At 36.5% G+C, this 15891-nt stretch overlaps 1 pseudogene; it reads left to right on the top strand.

Annotated features, from left to right (window-relative positions):
• Positions 1–1182: 1182 nt before the first annotated feature.
• Positions 1183–2020, top strand: LOC118009939 (annotated as a pseudogene).
• The last annotated feature ends 13871 nt before the right edge of the window (positions 2021–15891 follow it).

Raw genomic sequence — 15891 nt, 5'->3', positions numbered from 1 at the left:
TGGCAGGGATTTAATCAATATGGATATAAGTAAGATGTCAGAGTGAGAATTCAAAACAACGATTATAAAGATACTAGCTGGGCTTGAAAAAAGCAGAGAAGACACTAGAGAATCTCTAATGGAGAAATAAAAAAGCTAATATCTAAAAAGGCAGAAATCAAAAAAGGTATTATTGAGAGGTGATAAAAAATGGAGGCTCTAACTGCTACAATAAATGAGGCAGAAGAGAAAGTCAGTATATAGAAGACAAAATGCTGGAGAATGAGAAAGCTGAGAAAAAGAGAAATAAACAACACTCGATCACAAAGGGAAGATTTGAGAGATCAGCAATACCATAAAGCAAAACAATATTAGAATAATTGGAGTCCTAGAGGAAGAGGAAAGGGGGGGTGTAAAAAGTATATTGCAGCAAATTATAGCTGAGACCTTCTCTAATCTGGGGAAAGAAACAGACATTCAAATTCAGGACATACAGAGAATCCCCCTCAAAATCAATAAAAATAGGTCAATGACTTGACATATTATAGTGAAGCTTGCAAATTTCAGAGATAAAGAGAAAATCCTAAAAGCAGCTCAGGACAAGAGGTCCTTAACCTATAGGGTTAGAAACATAAGACTGGCACCAGCCCTGTCCACTGAGACCTGGCATGATATACTCAAGGTGCCAAGAATACTTTATCCAGCAAGGTTGTCATCTGGAAGAGAAGGAAAGATAAAGAGTGTCCAGGGCAAACAGAAACTAAAAATTTGTGATCACTAAAGCAGCCGTACAAGAAATATTAAAGGGGATCCTTTGAGCAAGGAGAGAGCCAAAAAGAAACAAAGACTAGAAAGGGACAGAGACAATCTACAGGAATAGTGACTTTACAGGTAATACGATAACACTAAATTCATATCTGTCAATAATTACTCTGAAGGTATTTGGACTAAATGCTCCAATCAAAAGACACAGGTATTAGATAAACAAGACCCATCATATATAGCTGTCTACAAGCGATTCATTTTAGACTCAAAGACACCTCTGGAATGAAAGTGAGGGGGTGGAGAACAATTTATCATGCTAATGATAAAAAAGACCCCTGCTTTCTTTTTATGAAAGAAAGAAAGCAGAGGTAGCCATCCTTATATCAAAAAAAGTAGATTTTAAACCAAAGACTGTAATAAGAGATGAGGAAGGACACCATATCATAAGAAAAGGGTCTATCCAACAAGAGGGTCCAACAACTGTAAATATTTATGTCCCTAACCTGGGAGCAGCCAATTACATAAAGCAATTAATAACAAGATTAAAGAAACACATTGAAAATAATACAATAATAAAGTATAGGAGAATTTGGCAGAAGTGGAGCTGCCCTGGGCCTCCTCAAGCCAGCAGTGTGCCTGGGTCCATGGCTGCCTACTCCTACCCTGGGGCCCCCACCGGCCCAGCTGGAAGCGAGGTGCTGTCAGACCAAAACTTCTTGTGGAACATTTTCCAGAGGCACATGGACTCCATTTAATCCAGTGACTGTCAGGTCAATATCTATGTTTGACAGAGAGAACAAGGCTGGCATAAACATCAGCGAGTTCACTGGTATCTGGAAGTGCATCACAGACTGGCAGAACATCTTCCACACCTATGACAGGACAACTCTGGGATGACTGACAAGAACGAGCTCAAGCAAGCACTCTTAGGTTTTGGGTACTGGCTCTCTGACCAGTTTCATGACATCCTCATTTGCAAGTTTGACAGACAAGGACAGGGGCAGATCACATTTGACGACTTCATCCAGGGCATTGTCTTGCAGAGGTTGACCAATACATTCAGGCCTTACCATATGGATCAGGACATCTGGATTCAGGTGTCATATAAACAGTATCTGTCCATGGTCTTCAGCATCATATAACACTGGCCTTTGCAAATAGCAACATGACTTACAGAAGGAAGACTAAAAATGCCAAATCTCCCTTTAAATAAATGGGACACAGATGCACTTAGATACTGTTCTCCTTCCTTTAGATTTTATATAATTAACATTTGAGGACCTGACTGTACATATGTGTATAAGCTGATAAGGTTTTTTGCAAATGTAACAATAGGTATAATCATTATTCACATACAGACATTTGATTTGAGACTGTTCAATTGTACCATGAGGTAAGATATGATAATGTTTCAGGTATCCTGCATGCAAAAAATTCATTTTTTGCATTTCTAGATAGCTCCAGTTCTATAGTGGAAATATTTTTATTAGCCAGTAAGAATTTAAAAATAATACAGAAGTTGCATAGAGGCTTTTATGTGCCTTACATTTTTAAAACGGGGTTTATTGCATTTTTTTGAATATGCAACATAAGCAATAAAGCAAATGTGCGGGGCACCTGGGTGGCTCAGTTGGTTAAGAGGCTGCTTTCGGCTCAGGTCATGATCCTGGGGTCTTGGGATCAAGCCCCATGTCCGGCTCCCTGCTCAGCAGAAAGCCTGCTTCTCCCTCTCCCTATGCCTTCCACTCTGTCTACTTGTGCTCTCTCTCTATCTCTCTGTCAAATAAATAAATAAAATCTTTAAAAAAAATTTAAAAAAATAAAGTAAATGTGCCCCCTGTTTCGCCCCCCAAAAAAAGTGTAGGAGAATTTAACACTCCACTCATAGCAATGTACAGATCATCTAAGCAGAACATTAACAAGGAAACAAGGGCTTTGAATGACACAGTGGACCAGAAGGAAGTCACAGATATGTATTAGGATGACGTGCTAAAGGAACAGGACACGTTCTTCTCAAATGCACGTGGAACATTCTCCTGAATAGATCACATACTGGGTCACAAATTAGGTCTCAACTGATACCAAAAGATTGGGATTATTCCCTGCATACTTTCAGACCACAGTGCTTTAAAACTTGAACTGAATCACAATAGAAAATTTGGAAGGAAAACAAATACATGAAGGTTAAAAAACATCTTACTAAAGAATGAATGATCAACCAGGAAATTAAAGAATTTAAAAAAAATACATGGAAACAAATGAAAATGAAAACTGGACAGTTGGGGACCTCTGGAATGCAGCAAAGACAGTCCAAGGAGGGAGTATATGGCTATACACGCCTTTCTCAAGAAATAAGAAAAATCTCAAATACACAATCTAAACTTACTCCTCAAGGAGATGGAAAAAGAACAGCAAATAGAGTCTAAATCCTGCAGGAGAAGAGAAATAATAAAGATTAGAGAAGAAGTCCCTGATATAGAAATCAGAAGAACAGTAGACCAGATCAACAAAACTAGGAGCTGGTTTGTTGAAAGAATTAATAAGATAAATAACCCCCTAGCTAGATTATCAAAAAGAAAAAAGAAAGGTCCCAAATAAATAAAATCATGAATGAAAGAGGAGAGATCACAAAGAACACTGAAGAAGTATAAATAATTATAAGAGAATATTATGCAATTATAAACTAACAAATTAGGCAATCTGGAAGAAATGGATGCATTCCTAGAAACATATAAACTACTGAAAATGAAACAGGAAGAAATAAAAAACCTGAACAGACCCATAATCAGCAAAGAAATTGAATCAATAATCAAAAATCTCCCAATAAAGAAGAGTCCCAGACCATATGATCTCCCAGCAGAATTCTACCAAATTTAAAGAAGAATACTTATTCCTCTGAAACTCTTCCAAAAAATAGAAATGTAAGGAAAACTTCCAAACTCATTCTATGAGGCCAGCATTACTTTGATCTCAAAACCAGACAAAGACCCCACGAAAAAAGAAAATTACAAACCAATATCCCTGATTAGCATGGATGCAAAAATTCTCGACAAGATACTAGCCACTAGGATCCAGCAGTACATTAAAAGCATTATTCACCAAAACCAGGTGGGATTTATTCCTGGGATGCAAGGATGGTTCAACATCCACAAATCAACAATGTGAGACATTATGTTAATAAAAGAAAGGACAAGAACCATATAGTCCTCTCAATAGATGCAGAAAAAGCATTTGAAAAAGACAGCATCCTTTCTTGATTTAAAAAAAAGAAAAAACTCTGTAGTGTAGGGATAAAGGGAACATACCTCCATAACATAAATGCTATATACAAACAACCCACAGCAAATATCATTCTCAGTGGGGAAAAACTGACAGGTTTTCCCCTAAGGTCAGGAATATGAAAGGGATGCCCACTCTCACCACTGCTGTTCAGCACAGTACTGGAAGTCCTAGTGTTGATAATCAACAAAAAGAAGTAAAAGGCAACTAAACTGGCAAAGAAGTAGTCAAACTTATATTCTTCACAGATGACATGATACTCTATGTAGGAAACCCAGAAGACTCCAGCAAAAATTCCTAGAAGTGATACAGGAATTCAGCAACATGGCAGGATATAAAATCAATGCACAGAAATCAGTTGCATTTCCGTACACTAACAATAAGACAGAAGAAAGACAGAGAAATTAAGGAGTTGATCCCATTTACAATTGCACCCAAAACCATAAGATACCTAGGAATAAACCTAACCAAAGAGCAAAAGGATCTGTACTCTAAAAATTATAGAATGCTCATGAAAGAAATTGAGGAAGACACAAAGAAATGGAAAAACGTTCCATGCTCATGGATTGGAAGAACAAATATTGTGAAGATGTCAATGCTACCTAGAGCAATCTACACATTCAATGCAATCCCTATCAAAATACCATCCACTTTTTTTCGAAGAAATGGAACAAATAATCCTAAAATTTGCATGGAACCAGAAAAGACCCCGAATAGCCAGAGGAATGTTGAAAAAGAAAAGCAAAGCTGGTGGCATCACAATTCCGGACCTCCAGCTCTATTACAAAGCTGTCATCATCAAGACAGCATGGTACTGGCACAAAAACAGACACATAGACCAATGGAACAGAATACAGAACCCGGAAATGGACTCTGTCAGCTCTAGGATCAACTAATCTGTGACAAAGCAGGGAAGAATATCCAATAGAAAGAAGATAGCTGGTACAGACACTCCAGAAAACAGTATGGAGTTTCCTCAAAAAGTGAAAAATAGAGCTACCCCATGACCTAGCAACTGCACTACTGGGTATTTACCCCAAAGGATATAAACATAGTTAGTTGAAGGGGCACCTGCACCCCAATGTTTATAGCAGCAATGTCCACAATAGCTAGAATAGGGAAAGAGTCCTGATGTCCATAAACAAATGGATAAAGAAGATGTGGTATATATATACAATGGAATATTACTCCCCCATCAAAAAAATAAAATCTTACCATTTGCAACAAGGTGGATGGAACTAGAGGGTATTATGCTAGGCAAAATCAATCAGAGAAAGAAAATTATATGATTTCACCCATATGTGGAATTTAAGAAACAAAACAGATGATCATAGGGGAAGAGAGGGAAAAATAAAATACGACTAAATGAGAGAGGAGGTAAACCGTAAGAGACTCTTAACTCTAGGGAACAAACAGGATTGCTGGAGGGGAGGTGGGGGGTATGGTGTTACTAGGTGATGGACATTAAGGAGGGCACTTGATGTAATGAGCGCTGGGTGTTATATGCAAATGATGAATCAGTAAACTCTACCTCTGAAACTAATAATATGCTATATGTTAATTAATTGTATTTAAATAAAATAAAATTAAATAAACAAATAAAAATTTTAAAAAATGTACAGTATCTGATGAAAAGTAAAAAATTCTGATGTAGGAAATCATACAAAATCTAAATAAATGAAGTGACATACCATATTCATAGATTGGAAGGTTCAATAATATACAGTAAAGGTGTAAAATCTTCCTAAATTTTTCCATAGTTTTAACATAGTTTGTATCAAGATAATAGCAAATTTTTTTAAGCATAGATAAACTTATTCTAAAATGTATATAGGAGACCCTAGAATAGAAAAAAAAAATTGAAAAAGAAGAATAAATTGAGAGGAATCACTCTTACCATACAATTATGATAATCAAAACAGCATAGCGATGGTGGACAGAATGACTCATAGATCAATGCAATAGGAGAGAAGTGAGAAATACACCAACACAAAAATGTCCAATTAATTATTGACAAAGGAGCAAAAACAATTCAAAGGACAAGAGATAGTTTTTTCAAAGAATTATGGTGGAACAATTGAAGTCACATTAGTCAAAAAGTTAATCTCCCACCCCTTACAAAAAGTAACTCAAAATGGATCATGAACTTCAGTGTAAAACATAAAACTACACCTTTTAGAGATATCATGGTAAAAAATCTTCAGGACTTAAGGCTGACAAAGAGTTCATACACTTGATACCAAAAGCATGATCCAAAAAGGAAAAGCAGTAGATTTATCAGAAAAAAATTAAAAAAAAAATTGGGGTCTGAGATAAAACCACTTATAGACATGGAAAAAATGTGTTCAAATCACATATCCAAAAAATACATATACCTAGGAAACAAACAAACAAAAACTCTGATAATTCAACATTTAAAAAATACAGTCTAATTAGAAAATGGACAAAGAGATTAACAGAGTTTTCACTGAAGAGAACATACAGATGCCAAATAAACATGTTCAACATATTCAACATCATTATCCATTAGGGAAGTACAAATTAAGCCCACAATGAGATATTAATACGCACCTAATAGAATGACTGAAAAAAAAAGTGATATCATCAAATGCTAGTAAGGATGCCAAAACAATGGGTCATTCATATATTATTGGTGGGAATGTCAAATGTTACAGTCACTCGAAAAATAGTTTGGCAGTTGCTTTTAAAACTATAAGTGGTTTACCATTGACCCAGCAATTTCACTTTGGGGGATGTTTCCCAGGGAATTAAAATTTTATTTTCATGCAGAATATTCTATACAAGTGTTCACTGCAGATCTCTCCATAATAGCTAAAAATTGGCAAACCACCCAAATGTCCATCAATAGTTTGATATATCCATACAAAGGAATACTAGTTATCAATAAGAAGAAATGAAATATTTATACATGCAATGAGCTCAGTGCAGTTCATAGAAAATATGGAAGAGAAAGAAGCAAATCTCTAAGAGATACAAATTGTATGATTCCATATATACAACATGCATGAAATAACATAATTAGAGGCATAGTAGTAGTGGTTGCCAGGAGTTAGAAATGGCAGAAAAGGGGATCAGTGTAGCTATATAAAGGGGTGATATTAGGAGCCACTTAGTGATGATACACTTCTGTATCTTGATTGTGGTGGTGGTTACATAAGTTTGAACATGTAAAACTGCATGAAACTAAATCAAACACACACATATATGCTCACACATACACATACACAAATTAGTGCATGTATACTGGTGAAATCTGAATAAGGTCTGTGTATTTCAATAATGTCCATTTCCTTGTTTTGCTACTGTACTATAGTATTAAAACATGTTAACACTGACAACATCTGAATAAAAGGTAGGCAGGACTTCCATCTGCATTTCTTTGCAACTCTTTGTGACCTATAACTTCAACATAAAAAGTTAAATAAAAATCATAAGGAGATATCATTAGCCATCTGCAACTGGCAAAACAAAATCAAACAAAACAAAACAAAAATGACAGTATCAAGTGCTTGTGAAGTGTGGAGCATCTGTGCAGAGAAACTGGAACTCTCATAGATGAATGGGAAGGAGTACTGAGATAGTTACCTTAGAAATAGTTTGGCTATTTCTTGTAAAATTACAAGTACACTTGTCAAACCTAAACACTTAATAAATGACTCAGAAATCTTACTCCTAGGTATTTACCAACCAAAAAGTGAGACCTTAGATATACACAAAAACCTAAATGCACATGTTTATAACAGGTTTATTTATAATTGCCAAAATCTAGAAATAACCCAAATACCTTTCAATGGCTGAATGGATAAACAAATCATATGCATCAATTCAATATAGAAACCTATTTAGGTACTTACACAAAGGATACAAAAATACAGATTGAAAGGGGTACATGCACCACAATGACTATAACAGCATCATAAACAATAGTCAAACTATGGAGAGAGCCCAAATGTCCATTAACTGATGAATGGATAAAGATGTGATACATAAATAAATATATATTTATATCTATATCTATATACTATATAGTGGAATATTAGTCACTGAAAAGAATGAAATCGAAGATGGCAGAGGAGTAGGAGACCTAAATTTCATCTGGTCTCAGGAATTCAGCTAGATAGGGATCAAACCATTCTGAACACCTACAAACTCAACAGGAGATCAAAGAAAAGAATAGCAGCAACTCTGAACAGAAAAGCGACCACTTTCTGGAAGAGTCATATTCTATCCCTTCATAGTAGTTAACCTTATTTTTGGTATGTGTGTGTATATATATATATATATATATATATATATATAAGTTGTTCTCCCTTTAAAATTTTGGGATACAGTTTCTTCTAACAGACCAAAATATATCCTAAATCTCTAGTGCATGGCTTTGTTCTAGTCTCCTGCCTGATCACATTCTCTCCCCCCCTTTTTTTTAAAACCTCTTCTTTCTTTTTTCAACCAACTTCTTATCTTATCAACTCCTTTTATAAAATCTTTTATAATTTTCATCTTCACAGTCATATTCCATCCCTTCATCATATTTACCCTTATTTTTGTACATATATAAGCTTTTTTTTTTCTTTAAAATTTTTGGAGTCACTTTCTTCTAAAAGACTAAAGTATGTCCAAAATCTACTGTGTGGCACTGATCTATGCACCAGCATGATCATATTTGATCATGCTCTGTTTTTTGTTTGTTTGTTTGTTTGTTTTTATCTATTTCTTTTTCATTTTTCTTTCTTTCCCTTTCTTTTCCCCCAGTTTCAGGTCTCTTCTGATTTGTTCAGTGTATATTTTTCTGGGGTAATTGTTACCGGTTAGCATTTTGTTCTCTCATTCATCTATTCTCCTCTGGACAAAATGACAGATGGAAAAAAATCACCTCAAAAAAAAGAACAAGAGGCAGTACTAACTGTCAGGGACTTAATCAATACGGACATTAGTAAGGTGTTGGAACTAGAGTTTAGAATGACAATTTTAAAGATATTAGCAGGGCTTGAAAAAAGCATGGAAGATATTAGAGAAACACTTTCTGGAGAAATAAAAGAAATAAAATCTAACCAAGTCGATACAGAAAGGTTATTAAGTGTAATCAAAAATGGAGGCTCTAACTGCTAAGATAAATGGGCCAGAAGAGAGAATTAGTGATATAGAAGACCAAATGGTGGAAAATAAAGAAGCTGAGAAAAAGAGAAATAAACAACTACTGGATCACAAGGGCAAATTCGAGAGCTAAGCGATACCATAAGATGAAACAATATTAGAATAATTGGGAACCCAGAAGAAGAAGAAAGAGAGAGAGGGGCAGAAGTTATTGGAACAAATTATAAGAGAGAATTTCCTTAATTTGGGGAAGGAAACGGGCATCAAAATCCAGGATGCACAGAGAACACCCCTCAAAATCAATAAAAATAGGTCAACACCCCGACATCTAATAGTAAAACTTATGAGTCTCAGAGACAAGAGAAAATCCTGAAAGCAGCTTGGGATAAGAGACCTGTGACCAAAAATGACAGAAACATTAGATTGGCAATAGACCTATCCACAGATATCTGGCAGGCCAGAAAGGACTGGCAGAATATGTTCAGAGCACTAAATGAGAAAAATATGCAGCCAAGAATACTATATCCAGCTAAGCTCTCATTGAAAATAGAAGGAGAGAGGGCGCCTGGGTGGCTCAGTCGGTTGGGCGACTGCCTTAGGCTCAGGTCATGGTCCTGGAGTCCCTGGATTGAGTCCCGCATCGGGCTCTCTGCTCGGCAGGGAGTCTGCTTCTCCCTCTGACCCTCCCCCCTCTCATGTGCTCTCTCTCTCTCATTCTCTCTGTCTCAAATAAATAAATACATACATACATACATACATACATACATACATACATACATAAAATCTTTAAGAAAATAGAAGGAGAGATAAAAAGCTTCCAGGACAAACAAAAACTAAAGGAATTTGCAAACACAAAACCAGCCCTACAAGTAATATTGAAAGGGGTCTTCTAAGCAAAGAGAGAGTCTAAAAGTAACATAGACTAGAAAGAAACAGACACAATATACAGTAACAGTCACCTTACAGGCAATAAAATGGCACTAAATTCATATCTTTCAATAGTTACCCTGAATGTAAACGGGCTAAATGCCCCAATCCAAAGACACAGGCTATCAGATTGGATAAAAAAACAAGACCCATCGATATGCTGTCTGCAAGAGACTCATTTTAGACTCAAAGACACCCCCGGCTTGAAAGTGAGGGGATGGAAAACCACTTACCATGCTAATGGACACCAAAAGAAAGCTGGGGTGGCAATCCTTAGACAAATTAGATTTTAAACCAAAGACTATAATAAGAGATGAGGAAGGACACTATATCCTACTTAAGGGGTCTATCCAACAAGAAGATCTAACAATTGTAAATATCTATGCCCCTAACATGGAAGCAGCCAATTATATAAGCCAATTAATAACAAAAGCAAAGAAACACATCGACAACAATACAATAATAGTGGGGGACTTTAACACCCCCCTCACTGAAATGGACAGATCGTCTAAGCAAAAAATCAACAAGGAAATAAAGACTTTAAATGACACACTGGACCAAATGGACTTCACAGATATATTCGGAACACTCCATCCCAAAGCAACAGAATACACATTCTTCTCTAGTGTCCATGGAACATTCTCTAGAATAGATCACATCCTAGGTCACAAATCAGGTCTCAACTGGTACCAAATGACTGGGATGATTCCCTGCCTATTTTCAGATCACAGTGCTTTGAAACTAGAACTCAATCACAAGAGGAAAGTCAGAAAGAACTCAAATACATGGAGGCGAAAGAGCATCCTACTAAAGAATGAATGGGTCAATCAGGAAATTAAAGAAGAATTTTAAAAATTCATGGAAAGAAATGAACATGAAAACACAACTGTTCAAAATCTTTGGGATGCATCAAAGGCAGTCCTAAGAGGAAAGTATATAGCCATGAAAGCTTTTCTCAAGAAACAAGAAAGGTCTCAAGTACACAACCTAACCCTACACCTAAAGGAGCTGGAGAAAGACCAACAAATAAAGCCTAAACCCAGCAGGAGAAGAGAAATAATAAAGATCAGAGCAGAAATCAATGAAATAGAAACCGAAAGAACAGTAGAACAGATCAACAAAACTACGAGCTTGTTCTTTGAAAGAATTAACAAGACTGATAAATCCCTGGACAGACATATCAAAAAGAAAAGAGAAATGACACAAATCAACAAAATCATGAATGAAAGAGGAGAGAACACAACCAATACCAAAGAAATACAAACAATTATAAGAACATATTATGAGCAAAGCTATGCCAGCAAATTAGATAACCTGGAAGAAATGCATGCATTCCTAGAGATGTATCAACTACCAAAACTGAACCAGGAAGAAATAGAAAACCTGAACAGACCTATAACCACTAAGGAAATTGAAGCAGTCATCAAAAATCTCCCAGAAAAAAAAAGCCCAGGGCCAGATGGCTTCCCAGGGGAATTCTACCAAACATTTCAAGAAGAATTAATACCTATTCTTCTGAAACTGTTCCAAAAAATAGAAATGGAAGCAAAACTTCCAAACTCATTTTATGAGGCCAGCATTACCTGGATCCCAAAACCAGACAAAGACCCCATCAAAAAGGAGAATTACAGACCAATATCCCTGATGAACAGGGATGCAAAAATTCTCACCAAAATACTAGCCAGTAGGATCCAAGAGTACCTTAAAAGGATTATTCACCACGACAAAGTGGGATTTATCCCTGGGTTGCAAGGTTGGTTCAACATCTGCAAATCAATCAACGTGACTAAATACATGAATAAAAGAAAGAACAAGAACCATATGGTCCTCTCAATAGATGCAGAAGAAGCATTTGACAAAGTACAGCAATCTTTCTTGATCAAAACTCTTCAGAGTATAGCGATAGAGGGTACATACCTCAATATCATAAAAGCCATCTATGAAAAACCCACAGCGAATATCATTCTCAATGGGGAAAAACTGAGAGCTTTCTCCCTAAGGTCAGGAGCACCATAGGGATGTCCACTATCACCACTGCTATTCAACATAGTATTAGAAGTCTTAGACACAGCAGTCAGACAAGAAAAAGAAATAAAAGGCATCCAAATCAGCAAAGAAGAAATCAAACTCTCACTCTTTGCAGATGATATGATACTTTATGTGGAAACCCAAAAGACTCCACCCCAAAACTGCTAGAACTCATACAGGAATTCACTAAAGTGGCAGAATAGAAAATCAATTCACAGAAATCAGTGGCATTCCTATACACCAACAACAAGACTGAAGAAAGAGAAATTAAGGAGTTGATCCTATTTACAATTGCAACCCAAACCATAAGATACCTAGGAATAAATCTAACCAAAGAGGCAAAGGATCTGTACTCAGAAAACTACTAAATATTCATGAAAGAAATTGAGGAAGACACAAAGAAATGGAAAAACGTTCCATGCTCATGGATTGGAAGAACAAATATTGTGAAGATGTCAATGCTACCTAGAGCAATCTACACATTCAATGAAATCCCTATCAAAATACCATCCACTTTTTTTTCGAAGAAATGGAACAAATAATCCTAAAATTTGCATGGAACCAGAAAAGACCCCGAATAGCCAGAGGAATGTTGAAAAAGAAAAGCAAAGCTGGTGGCATTGCAATTCCGGACCTCACACTCTATTACAAAGCTGTCATCATCAAGGCAGTATGGTACTGGCACAAAAACAGACACATAGATCAATGGAACAGAATAGAGAGCCCAGAAATGGACCCTCAACTCTATGGTCAACTAATCTTCGACAAAGCAGGAAAGAATGTCCAATAGAAAAAAGACAGTCTCTTCAACAAATGGTGTGGAAAAATTGGACAGCCACATGCAGAACAATGAAACTGGACCATTTCCTTACACCACACACAAAAATAGACTCAAAATGGTTGAAAGACCTCAATGTGAGACAGGAGTCCATCAACGTCCTAAAGGAGATCACAGGCAGCAACCTCTTCGACCTCAGCCACAGCAACTTCTTCCTAGAAACATCGCCAAAGGCAAGAGAAGCAAGGGCAAAAATGAACTATTGGGACTTCATCAAGATAAGAAGCTTTTGCACAGCAAAAGAACAGTCAACAAAACCAAAAGACAACCAACAGAATGGGAGAAGATATTTTGCAAATGACATATCAGATAAAGGGCTAGTATCCAAAATCTATAAAGAACTTATGAAACTCAACACCCAAAGAACAAATGATCCAATCAGGAAATGGGAAGAAGACACGAACAGACATTTTTCCAAAGAAGACATCTGAATGGCCAACAGACACATGAAAAAGTGCTCAACATTGCTCTGCATCAGGGAAATCCAAATCAAAACCTCAATGAGATACCACCTCACACCAGTCAGAATGGCTAAAATTAACAAGTCAGGAAATGACAGATGTTGGTGGGGATGCAGAGAAAGGGGAACCCTCCTACACTGTTGGTGGGAATGCAAGTGGGTGCAGCCAGCCTGGAAAACAGTATGGAGGTTCCTCAAAAAGTTGAAAATAGAGCTACCCATACCCAGCAATTGCACTACTGGGTATTTACCCCAATGATACAAATGTAGGGATCCAAAGGGGTATGTGCAACCCGATGTTTATAGCAGCAATGTCCACAATAGCCAAACTATGGAAAGAACCAAGATGTCCATCAACAGACGAATGGATAAAGGAGGGGTGGTATATGTATACAATGGAATATTATGCAGCCATCAAAAGGAATGAAATTCTGCCATTTGCAGCGATGTTGATGGAACTGGAGGGTATTATGGTGAGCAAAATAAGTCAATCAGAGAAAGACATGTGTCATATGATCTCACTGATATGAGGAATTCTTAATCTCAGGAAACAAAGTGAGGGTTCCTGGAGTCATGGGGGTGGGAGGCATGGGGCAGCTGGGTGATAGACATTGGGAGGGTATGTGCTATGGTGAGCACTGTGGATTGTGTAAGACTGTTGAGTCACAGACCTGTACCTCTGAAACAAATAATACATTGTATGTTAGAAAAAAAAAAGAGAGAGAAGAAGAAGAAGATAGGAGGAAAGGAAAAATGAAGGAGGAGAAATCAGAGCGGGAGATGAACCATGAGAGACTATGGACTCTGAGAAACAATCTGAGGGTTCTAGAGGGGAGGGACGTGGGGGGATGGGTCAGCCTGGTGATGAGTATTAAAGAGGGTACGTACTGAGTGGTGCACTGGGTATTATACGCAAACAATGAATCATGGAACACTACATCAAAATCAAATGATGTAATGTATGGTGATTAATAAAATAAAATAAAATAAAAATAAAATAAAAAGAATGAAATCTTCCCATTTACAACAATGTGGAAGGAGCTAGAATATATTATGCTAAGTGAAATAAGTCAACCAGAAGAAGACAAATACCATATGATTTCACTCATATGTGGAATTTAAGAAACAAAACAGATGCACATATGGGAAGGCCTGAAAAAAAGGAGAGAGGGAAACAAACCATAAGAGACTCTTAATATAGAAAACAGAGTGTTGATGGAGGGAGATGGGTGGGGGATGGGCTAGATGGGTGATGGGTGTTAAAGAGGGCACTTGTAATGAGCACTGGGTGTTGTATTTAAGTGATTAATTATTAGATTTTTTTTAAAGATTTATTTATTTATTTGAGAAAGAGAGGGTGTGGGGAAGAGGGACAGAGGGAGAAAGAGGCTTAAGCAGACTTTGAGCTGAGCACAGAGCCTGGACACAGGACTCGATCTCACAACCTTGAGATCACGAACTCAGCAGAAACCAAGAGTCAGGCACTTAACTGATTGTGCCACCCAGGTGCCCCAAATTACTGAATTCTGCTCCTGAAACCAATATTGTACTGTATGTTAACTAACTAAAATTTAAATAAAAAAAATTTTTAAAAAGCCTACTTAACAATGAAAGAATGAACTATTAGCAGCACCTAGCTGGCTCAGTTGGTAGAGCACATGACTTGACCTCAGGGTTCTCAGTTCAAGCCCCAGGTTGGGCCTGGAGCTTAAAAAAAAAAAAAAAAAAAAAAAAAGCACCTATTAAAACATGGCAACAGAAATGTATCTCAAATTTGTATGTACTGTATATGACATTCTGGAAAAGACAAATCTATATAGACAAGAACTGGTAATTTGTTGCCAGGAATTGGCAGTCAGGAATGAATACAAAGGGGCGGCCAGAGGGACATTTTGAGGTGATAGATCTATTGTGTATCATGACTGTGGCAGTGGGAACAAGAGTATGTGCATTGTTTCAATACTCATTGAAATATATACCACAGAGTGAATGTCACTGTATATCATTTTTTAAATGCAAATATGTTTAATAAAAAATATTTAAAAAGAGACAACAGCTAAGAGGTTTTTCAAAATTTCCCAAAACACAGTAAGCTATATATTCAAGAATCATAGCCAACCCAAGCAGGATAAATTCAAAGAGAAACATGTCTTGATAAATTGTAGTGAAACTGTGGAAAATCATATAAACATATAAAATATAAACATATAAAATAAAAAACATATAAAAGAAGTCTGAAACTCAGACAGAGAATAAAGGAAGCATTATATTATTGGGATGAATAGAATAATAAGAATGACACTGTATTCTCATCAGAAAATGTAAGCTTGGATACAATTGGATTACATCTTTGAACTGCTGAAAGAAAAAATTCTCAATGTAGAATTCTAATTCCAGTGAAAATACTCTTCACAAATTAAGACATTTTTATAAAAAACAGTTTAAAAACAAAAGCTGAGACAATTGCTCATCATAAGGTAAAACAGAAAAAAGTACAAAA

The sequence above is a fragment of the Mirounga leonina genome, unplaced genomic scaffold (assembly GCF_011800145.1).
Source record: "Mirounga leonina isolate KUSES-001 unplaced genomic scaffold, KU_Mleo_1.0 Mir_128, whole genome shotgun sequence".
Lineage (NCBI taxonomy): Eukaryota > Metazoa > Chordata > Mammalia > Carnivora > Phocidae > Mirounga > Mirounga leonina.
Note: the sequence above shows the minus strand (reverse complement) of the source record. Positions and strands in the feature narration are given on the sequence as shown.